The sequence below is a fragment of the Euleptes europaea genome, chromosome 16 (assembly GCF_029931775.1).
Source record: "Euleptes europaea isolate rEulEur1 chromosome 16, rEulEur1.hap1, whole genome shotgun sequence".
Lineage (NCBI taxonomy): Eukaryota > Metazoa > Chordata > Lepidosauria > Squamata > Sphaerodactylidae > Euleptes > Euleptes europaea.
This window is the reverse complement of record NC_079327.1, coordinates 18,580,454-18,586,453: the sequence shown is the minus strand read 5'-3', so window position 1 is coordinate 18,586,453 and position 6,000 is coordinate 18,580,454. Positions and strand designations below refer to the sequence as shown.

At 43.0% G+C, this 6,000-nt stretch overlaps 1 non-coding gene across 1 annotated transcript; it reads left to right on the top strand.

The window, feature by feature from the left end:
- The first annotated feature begins 1,992 nt into the window (after window positions 1-1,992).
- TRNAA-AGC (transfer RNA alanine (anticodon AGC)) lies at window positions 1,993-2,064 on the top strand. The gene has a single exon. It is a non-coding gene; the product is annotated as a tRNA-Ala (tRNA).
- Window positions 2,065-6,000: the final 3,936 nt, after the last annotated feature.

Below are 6,000 nucleotides of genomic sequence, written 5' to 3'. Positions count from 1 at the left end.
TTTTTTCCTGTCTAGACATAAACTTATTTAGACACTGGTCTACTTCTTAAATGCTGGTGCTTGCCTTAGTTTTCTATAAACTTTTTCTTAAACACTAGTGGTTGCCTTAGTTTGCTATAAACCCATCCAAGTCAATAGGTCTCAAGTTTATATTTACAGCTGATCTGAATTAATAGGTTTTTGGATTGGGTGGTTAATTTTTTCCCTTGCAAAAATCCCTGCTCCGTAAATTTAATTAAATGCTCAGAAATGAATGAGATAATTATTGTGGTTAAGTGAGCTGCAATAAGGATAAAGGATTGTAATAGTTCAGTGTATGACCAATGGGAAAACTCTGAAGAATCGCACACAGAAAGCAGATGTTGTAGGCTTATGTTTGGAAATTGTGGATAACAGGAGCACTGTGAATTGTCATCACAAGGATTCAAAATGTGTTACATACAAGGCTAGATCCAACCAGCTTTTCTGCTGTGGGTCCTCTTTGACCACTAAAAAGGCTATGCTGGGGCTCATGCTTTTGCAGGGGGAGGGCAGGATATAAATAAATCATCATCATTATATGAAATCTGCATGAATGACAGGCACATGTTATAGAAGTAGGAGTAGAGAGGGGAACTCATTGAAACTGAGTGAAAAACTGGTTGGATCCAACCCACTGAATGCATCTGTTCCCTATAAACGTGTAAATGTAGGAGAAGCGATGTCTGACTCATATCTCCTGTGATAGCACAGGATGAGAGCAGGGTCACGGAGAGCCACCATGGTCCCCCAGACAGATTCCTTCTGCTCCTCATGACAACTTTGACCCAACACAAACACCACATGGATACTAATCACATGACTTGCCTCGTTTCATGAACCCCAAGGTGAATAGGATCCATGGAAATTTGTCTTTCTCCCCCTGCAAGGGTGCTGGATCAAAGACAATTTGCAGCTGTTATACAAATAGTGAATACCGTACTGCCCCAGAAAACAACATGACATAGGCCATTTATGCATGGCTGTTTCCTTGCAGTCTCCCTGCCGACTACTTTGGGGCTCTGCTTTGATTATGCGTGCATTTTTTGACTGTCAGAGGTTGCCTCTCTCTCCTCACACATTTCCCTGTGTGGTGAGACCATTTTGTTCCAGAAACAATATATTACATCCTGGATGGTAACCCCTGGATTGTGATGTCCCAAGTAATTATGACACATTGGTTCTTGTAGGTTATCCGGGCTGTGTGACCGTGGTCTTGGTATTTTCTTTCTTGACGTTTCGCCAGCAGCTGTGGCAGGCATAGTCAGAGGAGTAACACTGAAGGACAAGAACCAATGAACTCTGACCGTGAAAGCCTTCGACAGTATTTTTAATTATGACACAAGTCATAACCTACTCAGTGAACAAACCCAGTGAGACTGTTGTGTGTATAAATCTCCCAGAGTTCCACACCATGCCAACATCTGGATTGGCTAGGGCACAGCTCTTTTAGGATAGAATCCTAACAGTACGTGGCTAGAATGGTATGATGTCTTTTCAGTTAAACTCTTTTCAAGCCTATGAATGCTTCCACATCTGATACTCATAAAAAATGTAACCCCAAGAAGCACCATCTCATAGGTTAGTGGCATGTCTTAGTGTGAGAATTGGCACTGTATTGTGTCTGAAGTTTCCTAAGGATCATTATGTGCTCCCTGATTGGCAAAGCAACTGCGGAAGAACAACATGCATTCCCTGCTAACGACCCACAGCAACCATAAAGGGACGTTGTTAGATAGGTAGAGTACAGAGATGTATCCCAGTAACACAGAAACCAATGATAGTGTGTGTAAAGTGCCATCAAGTCATAGCAGACTTAGGACCACCCCTTAGGGTTTTCAAGACACAAGATGAACAGAGGTGGGATGCCACTGCCTGCCTCTGCATAGTGACCCTGGATTTCTTTGGCGATCTCCCATCCAAGTATTAACCAGGGCTGTGATCTCCCATCCAAGTATTAACCGGGGCTGGGGAGGGGCTGTGGCTCAGTGGTAGAGCATCTGCTCAGCATGTAGAAGGTCCCAGGTTCAATCCCTGGCATCTCCAGTTAAAGGGACCAGGCAAGGAGGTGATGTGAAAGACCTCTACCTGAGACCTTCGAGAGCCGCTGCCGGTCTGAGTAGACAATATTGACTTTGATGGACCAAGGGTCTGATTCAGTAGAAGGCAGCTTCATGTGTTCATGTGACCCTGCTTAGCTTCTGACATCTGATGAGATCAAGCTATCCTGGGCCATCCAGGTCAGGGGAGCTATCTAGGGAAAACCAAATATGTATATTTGTGATGTGTAACTATTTTGGGGGCGGGGATAGTTTCTACCACTCTGAGAGAACTTTTTCCTTTGGCTAGTACTATTTAAAATGTAACATTCCAAGCTCCTGGATACTGTTTAAGATTTACCTCCGTTGTATGTTTATTTCTGCACAAATGTCCTTCTTTACTTTAGAAAGCAAGATCTCTTGTTCCTATCAGTTTACCTCATTATGCCCCAATAATAAATCCAGGCTTGGGTACATTTATACCTTGGCCCATATTCTATTCCCTAAAACCCTTTTAAAATTCCCTCTGGGAATCCCAATGCGGTAGGCTAGGCATGATTTTGTGAGAGGAACAGTCATATGAACATATGAAGCTGCTTTACACTGAATCAGACCCTTGGTCCATCAAAGTCACTGTATTATCTACTCAGACCAGCAGTGGCTCTCCGGGGTCTCAGGAACAGGTCTTTCACATCACCTATTTGCCTAGTCCCTTTAACTGGAGATGCTGGGGATTGAACCTGGGATCTTCTGCATGCCAAGCAGATGCTCTACCACTGAGCCACAGCCCCTCCCCTGCGGAGTGCTGTCTACTCCTAGAAAATCTATTCTAGATATTGTTTTTGAAGCTTTTCTGCAACTGTCATCTGCCTCATACCAGCAATGTGTATTCTGTTGGGAGTCTAAGGTTGGTGAAGGAATTCTCTGTTAAGTAGGCAAAGCAAACCCCTGGGATGGGTAAAGCTGCTACCAAATTCTTTCTAAAGCAAAATTTCAAGGGAAACAAATGAAGGCTCCTTCTGATAATAAATTTCCAAGGGATTTTGAGGGAAGCAAAAAATTCTTAACTAAGATTGGCAATATTCTTCAGAGGGTTCGGTACAGCCCTGGTGTTGATTTATCTCTGTATACATAATTTATGTATAGTGGGAGTAAGATTTAAGGGGAGATAACATTTAAAGAGTTATCTGTTTGAATTATTTCAAGACATTATTCAGGTGCTTAATTACGTACCAAAACATTTTGTATCCTTCCAAAAGCTCTTCAAAGTTTGCTTATTTGAAATGGTTCAGGAAGCCTGGATATTGAAAGTGGATTGGAGCCATCCATTGTAAATGCACAACCTCAAAATACTAAGTAGCTAATGTCTCATTCATTTCATTTGCCATAAACTCCTATAAGGATGACTGATGCTACTGATCTCAAGATGTAATTTAAACAATGTCACTGTAGGGTGAATCTGGTTTTCCACTTCAATTTAATTATTAACTTCACAGTGTTTAATTTTATATTGAATGGTCTCAGTGAATGAATTGGCAAAATCGGTGTAATGCATTCACTGAAGGGCAAATGGCGTTTTTGTTGCTAATTTTTTGCAACCAAGTTTTCCCTTGTAACTAAGAAGCTACTGAGTCCTGAGGTTTTCAAGCTGTTGGTCGCTTTACAATGCTAGTAGAATTCGTATTAATCCATTTTATTTCCTGGTAATGGTAGTCATGGGGTTGCCAGGTCCCTCTTTGCCACCCACGGGAGGTTTTTGGGGCAGAGCCTGTGGAGGGCGGGGTTTGGGGAGGGGAGGGACTTTGATGCCATAGAGTCCAATTGCCAAAGTGGCCATTTTCTCCAGGGGAAGTGATCTCTATTGGCTGGAGATCAGTTGTAATAGCAGGAGATCTCCATCTAGTACCTGGTGGTTGGCAACCCTAGTAGTCAGGTGGAAGCCAGAAACAAAAAAGGAGTGCAGTGATTGCTAGGAAAGAGTTTATTATGGAAGTAGAGCTGTATTTCAATACATTTTGGATGTTTAAAAATCCTTTTAAAGAGACAACTCAACTTACCCAACTCTGTCAACAATGAGAGCTGGGAGGGGGTATTATGCCTTCCACCAACCTCAGTATAGGTTCTGGCTTGTTTCAAGACAAACAGCCATCTGTTCCATTACAGCCAGCATGGTGTAGTGGATAAGAGCGGTGGTTTGGAGTGGTGGACTCTGATCTGGAGAACTGGGTTTGATTCCCCAATCCTACACACGAAGCCAGCTGGGTGACCGCCACACCCACCTCACAGGGTGTCTGTTTTGAGGAGGGGAAGGGATGGCAATTGTAAGCCGGATTGAGTCTCCCTTAAGTGGTAGAGAAAGTGGCCATATAAAAACCAACCTTTCTTCTTCTTCTTCTACAGACATTAACCCATGATGCATCATGGGTAAATGTCTGTCAGGAAAGAGTCTGAAACCTTGGAGAAGTGCTACCGCTCAGAAATGATAGTACTGAAATAAACAGACCTAGTGATCACAAGGCTGTTTCCTAAAGTACTTTAAGAGGTCCAAGTGTAATGGAGTGGATTAATCATTTTCTGGGTCATATAAGCAATATGTTCAGCTGCTATAAAGGTCAAAACAGAAGTACTGGGATCCACACAATGTGTGTGTGTAGAGTGCCGTCAATTCTCAGCTGACGTATGGTGACCCCAGCAAGGGGCTTTCCAGGCAAGTGAGAAGCAGAGGTGACTATACAAACACATGAATATACAAACACATGAAGCTGCCTTATACTGAATCAGACCTTTGGTCCATCAAGGTCAGTATTGTCTTCTCAGACCGGCAGCAGCTCTCCAGGGTCTCAGGCAGAGGTCTTTCACATCACCTACTTGCCTAGTCCCTTTTACTGGAGATGCTGGGGATTGAACCTGGGACCTTCTGCTTGCCAAGCAGATGCTCTACCACTGAGCTGCAGCTCCTCCCAGGTGGTTTGCTATTGCCTTCCTCTGCAGTTCCTTCCTTGATAGTCTCCCTTCCAAATATGGACCCTGCTTAGCTGCCAAGATTGGATGACATCGGGCTATACCATGCCACCTTCCCTGTCCACACAATAGTATCAAAGAATGTAAAGATAAAAAGTCTTCTACTGTACAGAATATATTAAAACTCTCATAATGTTGTTATTTGCCACATCTTCATGCTGACCAACAGACTTTCCAGTGGTCAGCCTTAATGTGATCATTTTGCAGGTTGAGCCTTTAGAAGCACCTGGCACCCAGTACATTGTTAAAGTGATTATTCAATTCCATCATCAAGGGATGATGTCCACCAGTCACCTCTCAAGTACTGTAAAGTCACAACTAGTTTATGGCAACCCCATAGGGTTTTCAAAGTAAGAAATGTTTAGAGGTTTACAATTGCCCGCACTAGTGTAGCAACCCTAACTTCTATGGTGGTCTCCCATCCAAGTACTAACCAGGGACAACCCTGCTTAGCATCTGAGATCTAGAAAGATTAAGTTAGCCTGGGCCATTCAGATGAGGATGAGTTATATATAAATGCAAAGGTAGTCCCCTGTGCAAGCACCAGGTCATTACAGACCCATGGGGTGACATCACATCCCGATGTTTACTAGGCAGACTATGTTTATGGAGTGGTTTGCCATTGCCTTCCCCAGTCATCAACACTGTAAACCCAGCAAGCCAGGTACTCATTTTACCTACCTCGGAAGGATGGAAGGCTGAGTCAACCTTGAGTTGGCTACCTGAAACCAACTTCCATCGGGATCGAACTCAAGTCATGAGCAGAGCTTTTGACTGTAGCACTATACACAGTTTTTAATCCAAATTCTTTCACAGCAATGTGTAGCCATGAGGTTGTTTAAGTCCTATAGCTATTTAAGTTGGTTGTGGTAAAGGGTATACAAAATGGATAGTACAGTTAATAAAGAGTTAGTGTTTAGAA